Below are 18,620 nucleotides of genomic sequence, written 5' to 3'. Positions count from 1 at the left end.
AGGGACCCTGGGCCTGGGAGGCCCACTTGCTATGATTGTCCCCTGTTCCCTGTGGCTGGGAGACTGAAAAGGCTCAGGCTCCCCTCAGTGCTTCTGTGCCTGAGTAGCTGAAACCCCCTGGCTGGGTCTGAGACCTGACCAGTGGCTTGTCCTCATGGGTCACCCTGGCATGGTCTGGAGAGACTGCCAGGCACACTCTGGGGGAGGTTGGGAGGAGAGCCGGGGTCTGTGGGCACAGGATGGTGCAAAGAGCCCTGAGTGGGAGCGTCTGCCTTTGGCCAGGTGCCCACTGCTGCCCACATCACAGTGAGAAGCCCACACAACCAGCCTTCTTTCCTTCCCATGGCTGTGCCTCAGTTTTCGTGCATGATAGGCGGGACCAGACGGCACTGGGGCACTGGGTAGGGCGAGTCAGCCCTAGGAGAAGCTCAGGCTTGCACTCAGCTCGGTGGCTGCACCACACCTGTTGGGACCGGGACCTCCTGGAGCTCGAGACCAGGGCGCAGCAGCTCAGAGCAGAGGAGGCTGGTGGCAGGGATGGCTGGGCCTGCACAGGTGCTTCTTACATTTGAAACGCTGTGAAATGTGCAATAGACACACAAAGAGCACGTGCGATGTTGACCTGCAGTTCAGGGAATAATGACGAAGTGACCCCAGCAGAGGAAGGAGGGCATCAGGCTTCCTCAGAGCCTGCACGCCCATCTAGGCAGGGCTCACTCAGAGTGGACGCCTTGAGCGGCCAGTGCACTCAGCCCCATGGCCACAGGAGGACGGGCACTGAGCCCCTAGGCTGGGGCTGGCTGTGGCCTCTGGGGACTTTGCTGGGCCCTCCTGTGGGGAGCATGAGGGAAGAGCTGTGAGGATGCTCTGGGAAGCCTGTGGCCGCCCAGCCAGGCCTGGAAGGGCAGTGTCAGGGACAGATAAGGACAGCAGGCAGGAGTGTGCCTCTTTCCATAGCACCAGGTCCTGGCTCCAGTGCTCAGGGCCGGGCCCAGGCCTGCTGGGGTGAGTGCCCCCAGCTGACCCCAGCAGCAGGATGTGTGGGGAGGAGGGGGCTGTCATTGTCATTCGGTCAATTCAGGCCACGGACAGAGAGCTGGTCCAGGCTCCCTGGTGAGAGTAGAACGTGGGCACAGGCCCCCTCCATCCAGCGCCCCTCAAGGCCTCTCCTCAACACTGGGCCTCGAGGGTTTCAACCAACCTCACGGCTCAGAATCGTTCAGACCAGTGTCCCATCCCACCCGAGTAAGCCAGAGGCCCATGATAACAAGGTGGTTTGAACATTTATTCTAAACAACTAAGGGGCCAGGTGTGGTGGTTCATGCCTGTAATCTCAGCACTTTGGGAGGCCGAGGCAGGAGGATCGTTTGAACTCAGGAATTCGAGACCAGCCTGGGCAACACAAGAAAGCCCTGTCTCTACAAAAAAATACAAAAAATTATCCAGATGTTGTGATGTGCACCTGTGGTCCCAGGTACTTGGGAGGCTGAGGTGGAAGGATCACTTGAGCCCAGGAAGTCAAGGATGCAGTGAGCCTTGATCACAACATTGCACTCCAGCCTGGGCGACAGAGTGAGACCCTGTTTCAAAAATAAAATAAACAACTAATAGGCCAAAGAAGAAACTGTGATGAAAATTTAAAAATACGTAGAGGTGAATGATATTGAAAAAGTTGCACGAAAAACTTGAGGGATGTGGTGAAGTGGAGTTGGGAGGAAACATGTGGACTCGGTAAATGTATTAGATGGAGGCTGGAAGTGAATGAGCTGAGCATCCCGGTGAACATGTTGGATTAGATACAACGGAATTATCCCAATAATGCAGGAGGAAGGAAATAATAAAGGTAAGAGTGGGAACTGACAAAATGGGGAGTGTGTAATAGAGAGGTCCAAGAGCCAAAAGCTTCCTTGAAATGATTAATAAAATTAGCAAAGCCTCGCAAATCAGATCACGACAAAACAGAAACAATATTAGTAAAGGGAAAGGGGCCTAGGCGTGGATCGAGCAGGCGGTTAAAACGCCAGTGACAGAATATTATATAAAGCCAGGGGCTGGTTATAAATCTCAACATGCTTTTTTTGAAGGTTTTTTTTTGTGTCTCCTTCAGTTCTGCTCTGATCTTAGTTATTTCTTGCCTTCTGCTAGCTTTTGAATGTGTTTGCTCTTGCTTCTCTAATTCTTTTCATTGTGATGTCAGGGTGTCAATTTTAGATCTTTCCTGCTTTCTCTTGTGGGCATCTAGTGCTATAAATTTCCCTCTACACGCTGCTTTAAATGTGTCCCAGAGATTCTGGTATGTCGTGTCTTTGTTCTCATTGGTTTCAAAGAACATCTTTATTTTTGCCTTCATTTCGTTATGTACCCAGTAATCATTCAGGAGCAGGTGGTTCAGTTTCCATGTAGTTGAACGGTTTTGATTGAGTTTCTTAATCCTGAGTTCTAGTTTGATTGCCCTGTGGTCTGAGAGACAGTTTGTTATAATTTCTGTTCTTTTACATTTGCTGAGGAGTGCTTTACTTCCAACTATGTGGTCAATTTTGGAATAAGTGCGATGTGGTGCTGAGAAGAATGTATATTCTGTTGATTTGGGGTGGAGAGTTCTGTAGATGTCTATTAGGTCTGCTTGGTGCAGAGCTGAGTTCAATTCCTGAATATCCTTGTTAACGTTCTCTCTCGTTGATCTGTTTAATGTTGACAGTGGGGTGTTAAAGTCTCCCATTATTATTGTGTGGGAGTCTATGTCTCTGTATAAGTCTCTAAAGACTTGCTTTATGAATCTGGGTGCTCCTGTATTGGGTGCATGTATATTTAGAATAGTTAGCTCTTCTTGTTGAATTGATCCCTTTACCATTATGTAATGGCTTTCTTTGTCTCTTTTGATCTTTGTTGGTTTAAAGTCTGTTTTATTAGAGACTAGGATTGCAAACCCTGCCTTTTTTTGTTTTCCATTTGCTTGGTAGATCTTCCTCCCTCCCTTTATTTTGAGCCTATGTATGTCTCTGCGTGTGAGATGGGTCTTCTGAATACAGCACACTGATGGGTCTTGACTCTTTATCCAATTTGCCAATCTGTGTCTTTTAATTGGAGCATATAGCCCATTTACATTTAAGGTTAATATTGTTATGTGTGAACTTGATCCTGTCATTATGATATTAGCTGGTTATTTTGCTCGTTAGTTGATGCAGTTTCTTCCTAGCATCAATGGTCTTTACATTTTGGCATGTTTTTGCAGTGGCTGGTACCGGTTGTTCCTTTCCATGTTTAGTGCTTCCTTCAGGAGCTCTTGTAAGGCAGGCCTGGTGGTGACAAAATCTCTCAGCATTTGCTTGTCTGTAAAGGATTTTATTTCTCCTTCCCTTATAAAACTTAGTTTGGCTGGATATGAAATTCTGGGTTGAAAGAATGTTGAATATTGGCCCCCACTCTCTTCTGGCTTGTAGAGTTTCTGCCGAGAGATCCACTGTTAGTCTGATGGGCTTCCCTTTGTGGGTAACCCGACCTTTCTCTCTGGCTGCCCTTAACATTTTTTCCTTCATTTCAACTTTGGTGAATCTGACAATTATGTGTCTTGGAGTTGCTCTTCTTGAGGCGTATCTTTGTGGTGTTCTCTGTATTTCCTGAATTTGAATGTTGGTCTGCCTTGCTAGGTTGGGGAAGTTCTCCTGGATAATATCCTGCAGAGTGTTTTCCAACTTGGTTTCATTCTCCCCGTCACTTTCAGGTACACCAATCAGATGTAGATTTGGTCTTTTCACATAGTCCCATATTTCCTGGAGGCTTTGTTCGTTTCTTTTAACTCTTTTTTCTCTAAACTTCTCTTCTCACTTTATTTCATTCATTTGATCTTCAATCACTGGTACCCTTTCTTCCAATTGATCAAATTGGTTACTGAAGCTTGTTCATTTGTCACGTAGTTCTCATGCCATGGTTTTCAGCTCTATCAGGTCATTTAAGGACTTCTCTACATTGGTTATTCTAGTTAGCCATTCATCAAATCTTTTTTCAAGGTTTTTAGCTTCTTTGCGAAGGGTTCGAATTCCTCCTTCAGCTCAGAGTAGTTTGATCATCTGAAGCCTTCTTCTCTCAACTCGTCAAAGTCATTCTCCGTCAAGTTTTGTTCCATTGCTGGCAAGGAGCTGCGAAAAATCAATGAATCCAGGAGCTAGTTTTTGAAAAGATCAACAAAACTGATAGACCGCTAGCAAGACTAATAAAGGAGAAAAGAGAGAAGAATCAAATAGACACAATATAAAATGATAAAGGGGATATCACCACCGACCCCACAGAAATACAAACTACCATCAGACAATACTATAAACACCTCTACGCAAATAAACTAGAAAACCTAGAAGAAATGGATAAATTCCTGGACACATACACTCTCTCAACACTAAACCAGGAAGAAGTTGAATCCCTGAATAGACCAATAACAGGCTCTGAAATTGAGGCAATAATTAATAGCCTACCAGCCAAAAAAAAAAAAATCCAGGACCAGATGGACTCACAGCCGAATTCTACCAGAGGTACAAGGAGGAGCTGGCACCATTCTTTCTGAAACGATTCCAATCAATAGAAAAAGAGGGAATCCTCCCTAACTCATTTTATGAGGCCAACATCATCCTGACACCAAAGCCTGGCAGAGACACAACAAAAAAAGAGAATTTTAGACCAATATCCCTGATGAACATCGATGCAAAAATCCTCAATAAAATACTGGCAAACCAAATCCAGCAGCACATCCAAAAGCTTATCCACCATGATCAAGTGGGCTTCATCCCTGGGATATAAGGCTCGTTCAACATACGCAAATCAATAAACATAATCCTGCATATAAACCGAACCAAAGACAAAAACCACATGATTATCTCAATAGATGCAGAAAAGGCCTTTGACAAAATTCAACAGTCCTTCATGCTAACAACTCTCAATAAATTCGGTACTGATGGAACGTATCTCAAAATAATAAGAACTGTTTATGACAAACCCACAGCCAATATCATACTGAATGGGCAAAAACTGGAAGCATTCCCTTTGAAAACTGGCACAAGACAGGGATGCCCCCTTTCACCGCTCGTGTTCAGCATAGTGTTGGAAGTTCTGGCCAGGGCAATCAGGCAGGAGAAAGAAATAAATAAAGGGTATTCAATTAGGAAAAGAGGAAGTCAAATTGTCCCTGTTTGCAGATGACATGATTGTATATTTAGAAAATCCCATTGTCTCTGCCCGAAATCTCCTTAAGCTGATAAGCAACTTTAGCAAAGTCTCAGGATACAAAATCAATGTGCAAAAATCACAAGCATTCTTATACACCAATGACAGACAAACAGAGAGCCAAATCATGAGTGAACTCCCATTCACAATTGCTTCAAAGAGAATAAAATACCTAGGAATCCAACTTACAAGGGATGTGAAGGACCTCTTCAAGGAGAACTACAAACCACTGCTCAATGAAATAAAAGAGGACACAAACAAATGGAAGAACATTCCATGCTCATGGATAGGAAGAATCAATATCATGAAAATGGCCATACTGCCCAGGGTAATTTATAGATTCAATGCCATCCCCATTAAGCTACCAATGACTTCCTTCACAGAATTGGAAAAAAACTACTTTAAAGTTCATGTGGAACCAAAAAAGAGCCCTCATTGCCAAGACAATCCTAAGCCAAAAGAACAAAGCTGGAGGCATCACGCTACCTGACTTCAAACTATACTACAAGGCTACAGTAACCGAAACAGTATGGTACTGGTACCAAAACAGAAATATAGACCAATGGAACAGAACAGAGCCCTCATAAATAATACCACACATCTACAACCATCTGATCTTTGACAAGCCTGACGAAAACAAGAAATGGGGAAAGGATTCCCTATTTAATAAATGGTGCTGGGAAAACTGGCTAGCCATATGTAGAAAGCTGAAACTGGATCCCTTCCTTACACTTTATACGAAAATTAATTCAAGATGGATTAGAGAGTTAAATGTTAGACCTAAAATGATAAAAACCCTAGAAGAAAACCCAGGCAATACTATTCAGGACATAGGCATGGGCAAGGACTTCATGTCTAAAACACCAAAAGCAATGGCAACAAAAGCCAAAATTGACAAATGGGATCTAATTAAACTAAAGAGCTTCTGCACAGCAAAAGAAACTACCATCAGGGTGAACAGGCAACCTACAGAATGGGAGAAAATTTTTGCAATCTACTCATCTGACAAAGGGCTAATATCCAGAACCTACAAAGAACTCAAACAAATTTACAAGAAAAAAACAAACAACCCCATCAAAAAGTGGGCAAAGGATATAAACAGACACTTCTCAAAAGAAGACATTTATGCAGCCAACAGACACATGAAAAGATGCTCATCATCACTACCCATCAGAGAAATGCAAATCAAAACCACAATGAGATACCATCTCACACCAGTTAGAATGGTGAGCATTAAAAAGCCAGGAAACAACAGATACTGGAGAGGATGTGGAGAAATAGGAACACTTTTACCCTGTTGGTGGGACTGTAAACTAGTTCAACCATTGTAGAAGACAGTGTGGTGATTCCTCAAGGATCTAGAACTAGAAATGCCATTTGACCCAGCCATCCCATTACTGGGTATATACTCAAAGGATTATAAATCATGCTGCTATAAAGACACATGCACACATATGTTTATTGTGGCACTATTCATAATAGCAAAGACTTGGAACCAACTCATATGTCCATCACTGACAGACTGGATTAAGAAAATATGGCACATATATACCATGGAATACTATGCAGCCATAAAAAAGGATGAGTTCATGTCCTTAGTTGGGACATGGATACAGCTGGAAACCATCATTCTCAGCAAACTATTACAAGAACAGAAAACCAAACACCGCATATTCTCACTCATAGGTGGGAATTGAACAATGAGAACACTTGGACACAGGGTGGGGAACATCACCCACTGGGGCCTGTCATGGAGTGGGGGTAGGGGGAAGGGATAGCATCAGGAGATATACCTAATGTAAATGACGAGTTAATGGGTGCAGCACACCAATGTGGCACATGTATACATATGTAACAAACCTGCACGTTGTGCACATGTACCCTAGAACTTAAAGTATAATAAAAAACTAACTAAATAAATAAATAAATCTCAACATGCAACTGCCACACGGCCCAGCAATTGCACTCTTGGGCATTTGCCCAAAATAAATAAAAATTTATGTCCGCCTATAAAAACTGTACTTGGCTATTCATAACAGATTTATTTATAATAGCCTCAAACTGGAAATAAGTGTCCCTTAAAAAGCAAACTGTCGAACGCACTGTGGTCCATCCATGGACTACTACTCAGCTCTAAAAAATAATGAACTTTTATTTATTTATTTATTTATTTATTTATTTAGACGGAGTCTTGCTCTGTCGCCAGGCTGGAGCGCGGTGGCACAATCTCGACTCACTGCAGCCTCTGTCTTCCAGGTTCAAGTGCTTCTTCTGCCTCAGCCTCCTGAGTAGCTGGGACTACAGAAGTGCACCACCATGCCTGGCTAATTTTTTGTATTTTTGGTAGAGATAGGGTTTCACCATGTTGGCCAGGATGGTCTCCATCTCTAGACCTCATGATCTGCTCGCCTCAGCCTCCCAAAGTGCTGGGATTACAGGTGTGAGCCACCTCTCCCAGCCTTTTTGTTTTGTTTTAAAGAGAGGCTGGGTCCTGCTTTGTTGCCCAGGCTTGTCTTGAACTCCTGGGGTCCAGTGATCCTCCCTTCTTGGCCTCCCAAAGTGCCAGGATTATAGGCGTGAGCCACTGCACTGACCCATCAGAATGAACTATTAATACCTGCTCCAGTGTGGGTGGACCTCAAAGGAATTATGCTGAGTGACAAAAGGTAAGTAAGCTCAAAAGGTCATTTGCTATATGATGGTCATTACACAGCATTCTTGAGATGACTCAAGTGTAGGCAGGCAAGCAGCCTAGGGGTTGCCAGGGTTGTGGGTTGCTGGGTTGCCAGGTGGATGTGGCTCTAAATAGTCTCAGGAGTGAGCCTGTGGTGATGCAGAAGCTCTCATTTTTTATGGTAGTGGTGATTACATGAAGATATGTATCTGCTGCATGAGTCACGTGATGTGAGCACATAGAAACACACACACACGAGTGTGTGCATAGCTGGTGAAAGCTAATATCTAGTCCATATTCCAATTTCCGTACTTATCCCCCAAAATGTTTTTGTAATTTTGTCCAAACAGCATCTAATCAAATTTCACATGTTTAGTTATAGCCTCCTTCATCTCTTTTAATTTAAGCCACTTGCTCTGTACGTTGTCCCACATCCTGAATTTTGTCCGATTGTTTCCTGTGGTGTCGTTTATTTTGTTCCTCTATTCCCTGTAGTTCCTGTAAACTGGAAGTTTGGCCTAGAGGTGGGATTAGATTCAGATTAAGCATTTTTGGCCAGAAGAATTCACAGGTGATATAGTGTATTCATCCTATATCAAATTAGGAGGCATATATGACACTTAATGACAGGTTGTTCCACATGTGGTAATACTAAGTGTGTTAAAGTGTTAACTGCCCTATCTTCTCATTGTAAGGTACATCTACCCATTTGTAATCAGCAAATCATGTGTGAGGTGATGCCTTCGTGCCACACTCATGAGTAAAATGGTGAAATCTGAGTCAGCTCTTGGACTGGATCAGTGTTGGCTCCTGGCGTTGATACCGTAGTAGAGTTGGGTGCATTGTCAATGTTGGAGCAAAGGCTATGTGGTGCCTTCAGCGCATTTCTTTGCAACTTTTTGTTTGACTATAATTGTCTCAAGATAGAGTGTTGAAAAAGGTTAGGTCATCAAGTGACTAGATCTGGCCAGTGCTCTAGAGGAGGGGTGGCACATGGGTATCACTATCAGGAAGGGGATCCTGGGACTATTTTAGATGCTGCATGATCAGAAACTTGTACTTTGCAACATCTAGTGGGATGGGTGATTAAGGCAAGGACCATCAATAGATGCTCCAGCTAGAAAAGAAGATATTTGCTGGGGACCTGAATTACATCATAACACTCACAGATTGGTTGCTAGTTGCAAAGACAAGATATCACTTTACAACCGTGTCTTAGTCTGTTTGTGCTGCTATAACAAAAAGCCACAGACTGGGTAATTTACAAATAACAGAAGTTTATTTTCTCACAGCTCTAGAGGCTGGGAAGTCCAAGTTCAAGGCACCAGCACTCAGTGTTGGTGAGGGCTGCTTGCTGTGTTTCCAAGATAGCACCTTGTTGCTACATCTTCCAGAGGGGACAAAGACTGTATCCTCACATGGCAGAAGAGATGAAAGGGGAAAAGGGTGAATGCTGTGTGAAGCCTCTCTCATCAGGTGTTAATCCAATTCTTAAGGGTGGAGCCTTCACGACTTCCCAAAGGCCCCACCTTCTAATACTGCTGCATTGGGGATTAAGTTTCAACATGAATTTTGAGGGGTCACAAACATTCAAACCATAGCAAATGGAAATATCTGATATTCCCCCTGGTGGCCTTTGCCTCACTGATGAGGGACAAGCAGACATCATTTACCTCCGATGTGGGCTTTAAGGAGCACACAGTCTAACAGCATCCCCTGAGGAGTCTCCCATATGGTCAAGCCCTCAGCTCTGAGCTTTAGTTACAGGAATTTGCAGGGGAGAGTGGAGCAGGTAGAATGACACATTTGGGAAATGGGACCTAGAGTCTGGGATCGTCTGGCCGCTGATCCATGCTCCTGAAACAAGTTAGTGGCTTGGGGAAAAGATTATGGGCAGGGGATGGGGAAGAAACTGGACTACAGAGACATTCCCAAAGCATGGGACTTGACTCCATCTTGGCTGGAACAAACCAGCAACAAATGTGTTTTGGGGGACTTGATAAAAATTGAATATGGATTATGTTTTCAATGCTATTAGGGAATGATTGTTTAACTTAGCTAGATGTGATAGTGGGATTGTACTTTCATTGGAAAATATCCTCTATTTTTGGAGATGAATGCTGAATTTTCTGAACTATTGATTTATGCTTGAGGTGCCACGGTCATGTGTTTGTAATTTACATTAATCACATATGTGTGTGTGCGTGCACATATATATATATATATATATATATATATATATATATATATATGTGGAGAGAGAGAGAAAGCAAACAAGGGAAAATGCTTATGTTGTTTTAATCTAGGTGCTGGCTGTATTAGGGTTTTCCAGAGGAACAGAACTAATATAATACACAAACATAGTATATACAATATATGTATGCATTACATATATATCCATATATACACATACACAGAGACTTATTTTAAGGTGCTAGACCCTGTGATTGTGGGTCTAGCTGGTTTGAATTTTGTAGGGTGGGCCAGTAGGCTGGAAACTCAGGTAGAGTTTGTACGTTTCAGTCTCAAGGCTAAATTATTTCTTCTCCAGGAAGCCTCGGTCTTTTTCCTTAAGGCCTGATTGGATGAGGCCCACTCACCTCATGGAGGGTAACCTGCTTTACTCAAAGTTTACTAATTTAAATGTTAATCATACATTAAAAATACCTTCACAGCAATATCCAGACTGGTATTTGACCAAACAGCTGGGCATTGTGGCCCAGCCAAGTTGACTCCTAAAATTAGCTATCATGGTGGGTATTTGCATGTTCATTGTATTATTCTTTCTGCATTTTTTTCTGTATTAAGATTTTCATTAAAAGGTAAAAAATAAATTAAGAACATTTGTTCACCAGAGGTCACCATAAAGAAAGTGAAAGTCAAATCACAAATTGGGAGACAATATTCATCCTCCATATAAACAACAAATGAATTTCATCTAGCAATACATAGAAAGACCCCCATAAACCAGCAAGAAAAAGGCCTAGATCCAATCAGACAATGGGCAAAAGATGTGAACAGGCATTTCACATCATAATGGGAAACAGAAATGGCCAATAAATATGAAAACCTGGCAAGTAAATAGGGAAATAGAAATTAAGCTATAATGCGATACCATTTAACACCTACCAGATTGGCAGAATGTTTAGATTTGTGAGCAGGGATACATCAGAACACACAGGCACAGCTGGTGAGCACCGCAGGGTTCCTTACCCACGGGGGCTGTGTTCCAAGACCCCAGTGGATGCCTGGAACTCAGATAGTGCTGATCCCTATACATACTGTGCTTTTTTCTTATTCATACATACCTATAAGGTCTAATTTATAAATTAGGCACAATAAGGGATTAACAATAACTAATGAGAAAAAAACACAATTATAACAATATACTGTCATGAAAGGTATGAGAATGTGGTCTGTCTTTCTCAAAGTATCTTATTGTGCTCACTTGTTTTTCAGACTGTGGTTGACCATGGGTCATGACAACTGCAGGAAGTGAAATCACGGAGAAGGGGGATCACCATGCATAAGCTGGGACAGGTGTTTTGTGATTTCCAGTGGAGACGAACAGGCACGTACGCAGGGATTCAACAATCCCTCCTCTACTTGCGCACGCCATCAAAGCACAGTTCTTCAACGTGGGAGCCACTGCCCGCTCAGGGAGGTCTTGACATCAGGTAGTAACATAATTGCAGCCCTAGTTTCAGATATTCTTCTTTTTAAAGTTTCCAACTTTTAAGTTCAGAGGTACATGTGCAGGATATGCAGGTTTGTTACATAGGTAAACATGTGCCATGGCGGTTTGCCGCACAGATCATCCCACTGCCCAGGTATTCAGCCCAGCATCCATTAGCTATTCCTACTGATGCTCTCCCTCCTTCCACCCCCCAACCCAACAACAGGCCCCACTCTGTGTCATTTCTCCCAGTGTGTCCTTGTGTTCTCGTCATCTAGCTCCCACTTATAAGTGAGAACATGCGGTATTTGGTTTTCTTTTCCTGTGTTAGTTTGCTGAGGATAATGGCCTCCAGCTCCATCCATGTCCCTGCAAAGGACATAAACTCATTTCTTTTTATGGCTGCATAGTACTCCATGGTGTATATGTACCACATTTTCTTTATCCAGTCTATCATTGATGAGCAGTTAGGTTGATTCCATGTCTTGGCTATTGTGAATTGTGCTACAGTAAACATTCGCATGCATGTGTCTTTATGACAGAACAATTTATATTCCTTTGGGTCTATACCTAGTAATTGGATTTCTGGGTAGAATGATATTTCTGCCTCTAGGTTTCTAAGGAATTATCACTCTGTCTTCCACAATGGCTGAACTAATTTACACTCCTGACAGCAGTGTAAAAGCATTCCTTTTTCTCCACAACCTTTCCAGCATCTGTTATGTTTTGACTTTTTAATAAGGGCCATTCTGACTGGTGTGGGACAGTATCTCATTGTGGTTTTGATTTGCATTTCGCTAATGATCAGTGATGTTGAGCTTTTTTTCAAATGTTGGCCGCATGTTTGTAATCTTTTGAGAAGTGTCTGCTCATGTCCTTTGCCCACTTTTTTTAATGGGTTTGTTTGCTTTTTTTCTTGCACTTTTGTTTATGTTCCTTGTAGATACTGGATATTAGACCTTTGTCAGATGCATAGATTGCAAAATTTTTCTCCCATTCTTTAGGTTGTGTGTTTACTCTGTTTATAGTTTCTTTTGATGTGCAGAAGCTCTTTAGTTTAATTAGATCCCATTTGTCAATTTTTGCTTTTGTTGCATTGCTTTTGTCATCTTTGTTATGAAATATTTGCCCATGCCTATGTCTTGAATGGTATTGCCTAGGTTTTCGTCTAGGGTTTTTAAAGTTTTGGGTTTTACATTTGCATCTTTAATCTACCGTGAGTTGATTTTTGTATATGGCATAAGGAAGGGGTCCAGTTTCAATTTTCTGCATATGGCTAGCCAGTCTCCCAGCACCATTTATTAAATAGGGAATCCTTTCCCCATTGCTTATTTTTGTCATGTGTGTCAAAGATCAGATGGTTGTAGGTGTGCAGTTTTATTTCTGTGTTCTTTATTCTGTTCCATTGGTCTATGTGTCTGTTCTTGTACCAGTGCCATGCCTTGGCTGTTCAGGCTCTTTTTTGATTCCATATGAATTTTAAAATAGTTTTTTTCTAATTTTGTGAAGAATGTCAATGGTAGTTTAATGGCAATAGCATTGGATCCATAAATTGCTTTGGGCATGAGGCCATTTTCATGATATTGATTCTTCCTATCCATGAGCATGGAATGTTTTTCTATTTGTTTGTGTTATCTCTGATTTCTTTGAGCAGTGGTTTGTGGTTCTCCTTGAACTACATCCCTTGTTAGCTTTATTCCTAAGCATTTTATTCTTTTTGTGGCAATTGTGAATGAGAGTTCACGTGGCTTGCCGGTTGTTGGTGTATAGGAATGCTAGCGATTTTTGCACGTTGGTTTTGTATCCTGAGACTTTGCTGATGTTGCTTATCAGTTTAAGAAGCTTTTGGGCTGAGACGATGGGGTTTTCTAGATGTAGGATCATGTTATCCGTAAGCAAAGGTAGTTTGACTTCCTGTCTTCCTATTTGAATACTTTTTATTTCTTTCTCTTGTTTGCCCTGGCCATAACTTCCCACTACTATGTTAAATAGGAGTGGTAAGAGAGGACATCCTTGTCTTGTGCTGGTTTTCAAGCGGAATGCTTCCAGCTTTTGCCCATTCAGTATGATATTGGTTGTGGGTTTGTCATATATGGCTCTTATTATTTTGAGGTATGTTCCAAAAATATGGAATGCATCAAGAGTTTGCATGCCATCCTTGCACAGGGACCGTGCTAATCTTCTCTGTATGGTTTCAATTTTAGTGTATGTGCTGCTGAAGTGAGCACCAGTTTTCTTCTTAATCGGAACAAATCAGCACAGGCATTTGTACTGGCAAGCAGCTATTTGGCCAGCAAACACCTGTTTTGTTGTTGTTTTTCAGTCTATCCCAACATGTAGAAAACCATAAAGGTGGTTTGCTCTTAACTGGGAGGGACGGCAGTGTGGACCCGCCTTGGCAATACATGAATGCCCTAGCTCTCAGTCATAATTTAGCCCATGTGGACCTTGACCATCTCCCCAGCCCACAGGACATTGGGCTGATGTGACCTGGAGGGGAGGAAGTTGTAGGTTGCTTTAACAAAAACCATGTGTGGCGGGGTGAGAAGGAAACCCTGTGAAAACAGAGACTCCTGCTTTCTCCTGAAGCTCTCTCTGGGGTCCAACAAAGCAGCCGGGCATGCCCACTCGGTGGTGGTGAAGGACCAGTCCTGCACCCTGACTCATCCGTGTGCAGCACTCTTTGGAGGAAACACAGCCTGCATTTGCATGTGTGCTTCCCCTGTGTCCAGGTACACCAGCGGGTGGCCTGCTTTCCACAGGAGGCACAGCCAGTGATGATGCCCATGTGGTCCTGTTCCTGCGTGGGCTGAGCCACACAACTCAGTTGTTGTGGCTCGGGGACCCAAGGGTCCTCTTGGGGTCTTGGCTGACCAAGGCACCCTCGGAACCCGAGCCAAGCCATGGTGGAGGCCACAGTGCCCGTCGAGGGGAGCAGAGTTTGCCCTCTGTGGCCAGTACCTCTTCTCGCTTGGAGATACAGCACTTGGCGTCCCCTGGGCCTGGGTGGAGACTGACCCTGTCCAGGGACATCAGGTGTAGTCTGACTTGGGTGTTGTTTGTCTGCTGAGTCCTGCAGCTGGAACGACTGGGCATTGTCTACTGTCAAGTGCATTGGGTACTGAGCTCTAATAAGGTTCTTGGAACCTATGGCAGACAGCACTAAGGGAGCTGGTGCTGCCCTGAGGCAGACATGAAGTGCATTGGGTACTGAGCTCTAATAAGGTTCTTGGAACCTATGGCAGACAGGCAGCCTCTGCCCTAAGGGAGCTGGTGCTGCCCTGAGGCAGACATGAAGTGCATTGGGTACTGAGCTCTAATAAGGTTCTTGGAACCTATGGCAGACAGGCAGCCTCTGCCCTAAGGGAGCTGGTGCTGCCCTGAGGCAGACATGGAGGGGAGGGGAGCCACCGTGGCCCAGCCACAGGGACTCAGTTTACCAAGCTCTTCCAGACACCCCTGCATTGCAGCCGATGCCCGATCAAGGTCAGTAGTGTGCCGTCCCGCCCCGCAGAAGGGAACCACAGCTCATGGGAGACCGATCAGCTGTGGCCACCTGGCCATGGGCTGACTGCCTTGGCTGACTGCCTTTGGACACCTTCCTTCATGGAGAGGGTCTGGCTTTTCCCAGGGATGAAGGCAGGACATTTAGTGCAGAGGGAGAACAGGATCATTTAGGAGCACAGCTGGGAGATGCCACCGCAAGACTGCAGTGAAGTCCTATAGGATATGGCCCTGGTCCTTGATGCTCCCCCACTGGCACTATTTCCACTTCATGGGGGGCCACACCCCCCTATGGAGGTTAGAAGGGCCCCAACATTCCTTCTCTCTTATTAGCTAAGCTACATTAGGGCCTCAGCCTAGGCTGGGCCAACTTGGTGTCCCACTCGGGACTTAGAACCTTGAACAAATTGTGCGAACATTCAGGGACATCTTCCAGCTGTGGTCTAAAATGATCCTGTTCCCCTCTCCTCGCTTACTGTTCTGTCTTCGTCCCTGGACTGTGTGACCATGAGATGATGGGAAAGATGATTCTTGATCTGGACCTACTCCCCTCCACTAGCACTGGTGCTTTCCTTCCCAGCCTACCGCCTGCTCCTGCATGCACTGCTGTTTCTAGCCAAGGCATTGCCTTTACAGCCGAAGGACAGGGTAGTGGGAAGACACCATGGGATTCACCAGGGTTCCATGTACCCTGTCCCTCCACAGGACCCGCCCCTGCAGGATGGTGATCTGGCTTCTCAGGACCACTCAGGATTACGTAGGAGCTCAGCTAGGAGATACCACCTCAAGACTGCAGCGAGGTCCTATAGCATATGGTCCTGGTCCCTCATGAATGGTGCCGTTCCCCCAAACCAGAATCCACAGGCTGGGGGCCTAGGGGTGAGAGTGAGGGCAGCACTTATGGTTAGAACATTCACAAAAGGTTTGCCTCTGGGCCCTGTTAGCCCTTACTCTTCTGGTTTGGACATTTGTTTTATTATTATTTAGTTAGTTAGTTATGTATATATATGTACACACACACACACACACATATATATATATATTTTTTTAGGTGAAGTCTTGCTCTGTTACCCAGGCTGGAGTGCTGTGGCACAATCTCGGCTCACCACACCCTCCACCTCCTGGGTTCAAGTGATTCTCCTGCCTCAGCTTCCTGAGTAGCTGGGATTACAGGCCCCCACCACCATGCACAGCTAATTTTTGTGTACTTTATTTATTTATTTTTATTATTTATTTATTTATTTTTGAGATGGAGTTTTGCTCTTGTCGCCCAGGCCGGGGTTCAATGGCATGATCTCGGCTCACTGCAACCTCTGCCTCCCAGGTTCAAGTGATTCTCCTGCCTCAGCCTGCTGAGTAGCTGGGATTACAGGCACTCGCCACCATGCCTGGCTAATTTTTTTGTATTTTTAGTAGAGATGGGGTTGCACTATGTTGGCCAGGCTGGTTTCAAACTCCTGACCGCAAGAGATCCGCCTGCCTCGGCCTCCCAAAATGCTAGGATTACAGGCGTGAGCCACTGCCCCTGGCCTATTTGTCTATATTTTGGACAGGGTCTCACTCTGTCACTCAGGCTGGAGTGCAGTGCTGTGATCATGGCTCACTGCAGCCTGGACCTCCTGGGCTCAAGAGATCCTCCCACCTCAGCCCCCTGAGTAGCTGGGACCACCGGTGTGTGCCACCATGCCTGGCTAATATTTCCTTTTTGTTGTTGTAGAAACAAGCCCAGGCTGGTCTCAAACTCCTGGCTTCAAGCATCTCCTGCCTCGGCCTCCCAAAGTGTTGGCATGACAGGTGTGAGCCCACCGTGCCTGGCCTGGTTTGGAGATTTTAGTAACTAACAGAGGAGTGCTTTGGTCAGAGAATAAGTCATGGAATGATGGAGCTGAAAACTGCGGATGCCATGTGGGTTAAGGGGCCCTTGGGAACAGCTAGGGTGGTCCTTACAAGAGGAAGCAGAGACGTTACTACTGAACATGGGCAGGCTTAGGTGGCCCCCAGGTCTTCCCCCATTCTCCCAAATCGAGGGATGAAATCGGTGGACAATCACAGCAACAAGGTTCAGGACTCAGACCCTGCAGGAATGGAGAACTGGGCTGCCTGGATGAGAAAACACGGGTGTGAAGTATGTGAGCCATGAACACACCCCACGGTTTCATGACCAGCTGCAGATGTGACACATCTGGAGCTTCTGGCAAAGTTTCTGCTTTCGTTGTGCTGTGTCTAAACTTCCCCAGAACGGAACTCACCTTTCTCCCACCCTTTTCTTTCCACGGTGACTGTGTATCGGACGTGTCATTGGTGCTTCCCTTCACATTAAATCCATAGGTTGTAGAACAGCGACGTGCTGAGGACGGAAGCGGCGGGAACGCCCAACACCAGAGACCCTGGGCTGTCACCAGATGTGGAACCCAGGAGACCTTTGGTGTCCTCCTTTGGAGGCCAGGCTGTGCGCTTTCGGCGGTGGGGGCGCTGCGTGTTCGGCGGAGGAGGCCGGGCCTGTGCGGTTTCGGCGGTGGGGGCGCTGCTGTCCCGCGGAGGAGGCCAGGCCCGTGCGTTTTCGGCGGTGGGGGCGCTGCGTGTCAGGCGGAGGAGGCCAGGCCGGTGCGGTTTCGGCGGTGGGGGCGCTGCGTGTCAGTGGGAGGAGGGCAGGCCCGTGCGTTTTCGGCGGTGGGGGCGCTGCGTGTCAGGCGGAGGAGGCCAGGCCCGTGCGTTTTCGGCGGTGGGGGCGCTGCGTGTCAGGTGGAAGTGTTCTCATTTTCGGAAGTGAGAGTGTCACTGGAAAGACAGGGTGGACTGTAGCTGGCCTGTGTCACTCTGGCTGTTCATCACAGGACTGCTCTTATTTGGGGGAATCCCTCTTGGCTGGTGTTGGTGGGAGATGGGGCCACACGCCCTCTATGGAAGTTAGAAGGGCCTTGACATTCCTTCTCTTTTGTCAGCTTCATTAGGGCCTTGGCCTAGGCTGGGCCAACCAACTTGGCTGGCATTCCACCCAGGACTTAGAATTTTGAGCAGATTGTGCACACATTTAGGGACCATTAGAGCTAATTCGTCATTGACGTGGTCTGAACGTCCAGTAAAAGTAGGTGTGGCAGGCAGAGTATCTAAAATGTTCCCCGATCCCCACTAAATGTCCTGCCTTAATCCCTGGACCATGTGGCTGTGAGATGACGGGAAAGCTGATAAGATTTCTCTTTCAAGAATTCTGGCCTGGCGCGGTGGCTCAAGCCTGTAATCCCCGCACTTTGGGAGGCCGAGACGGGCAGATCACGAGGTCAGGAGATCGAGACCATCCTGGCTAACATGGTGAAACGCCGTCTCTACTAAAAAGTACAAAAACTAGCCGGGCGAGGTGGCGGGCGCCTGTAGTCCCAGCTACTGGGGAGGCTGAGGCAGGAGAATGGCATAAACCCGGGAGGCGGAGCTTGCAGTGAGCTGAGATCAGTCCACCGCACTCCAGCCTGGGCGACAGAGCGAGACTCCATCTCAAAAAAAAAAAAAAATTCTGACATAAGCTACAACGCGGATGGACCTTATGGACATAACAGTAAG

General features: G+C 45.5%; 1 non-coding gene across 1 annotated transcript; it reads right to left on the bottom strand.

Moving 5' to 3' along the window:
* Positions 1-13,682: 13,682 nt before the first annotated feature.
* LOC123568870 (U6 spliceosomal RNA) lies at positions 13,683-13,789 on the bottom strand. Its single transcript, XR_006692430.1, has one exon. It is a non-coding gene; the product is annotated as a U6 spliceosomal RNA (small nuclear RNA).
* Positions 13,790-18,620: the final 4,831 nt, after the last annotated feature.

The sequence above is a fragment of the Macaca fascicularis genome, chromosome 14, assembly GCF_037993035.2.
Source record: "Macaca fascicularis isolate 582-1 chromosome 14, T2T-MFA8v1.1".
In the NCBI taxonomy this organism is placed as follows: domain Eukaryota; kingdom Metazoa; phylum Chordata; class Mammalia; order Primates; family Cercopithecidae; genus Macaca; species Macaca fascicularis.
This window is presented reverse-complemented; position numbering and strand designations above follow the sequence as displayed.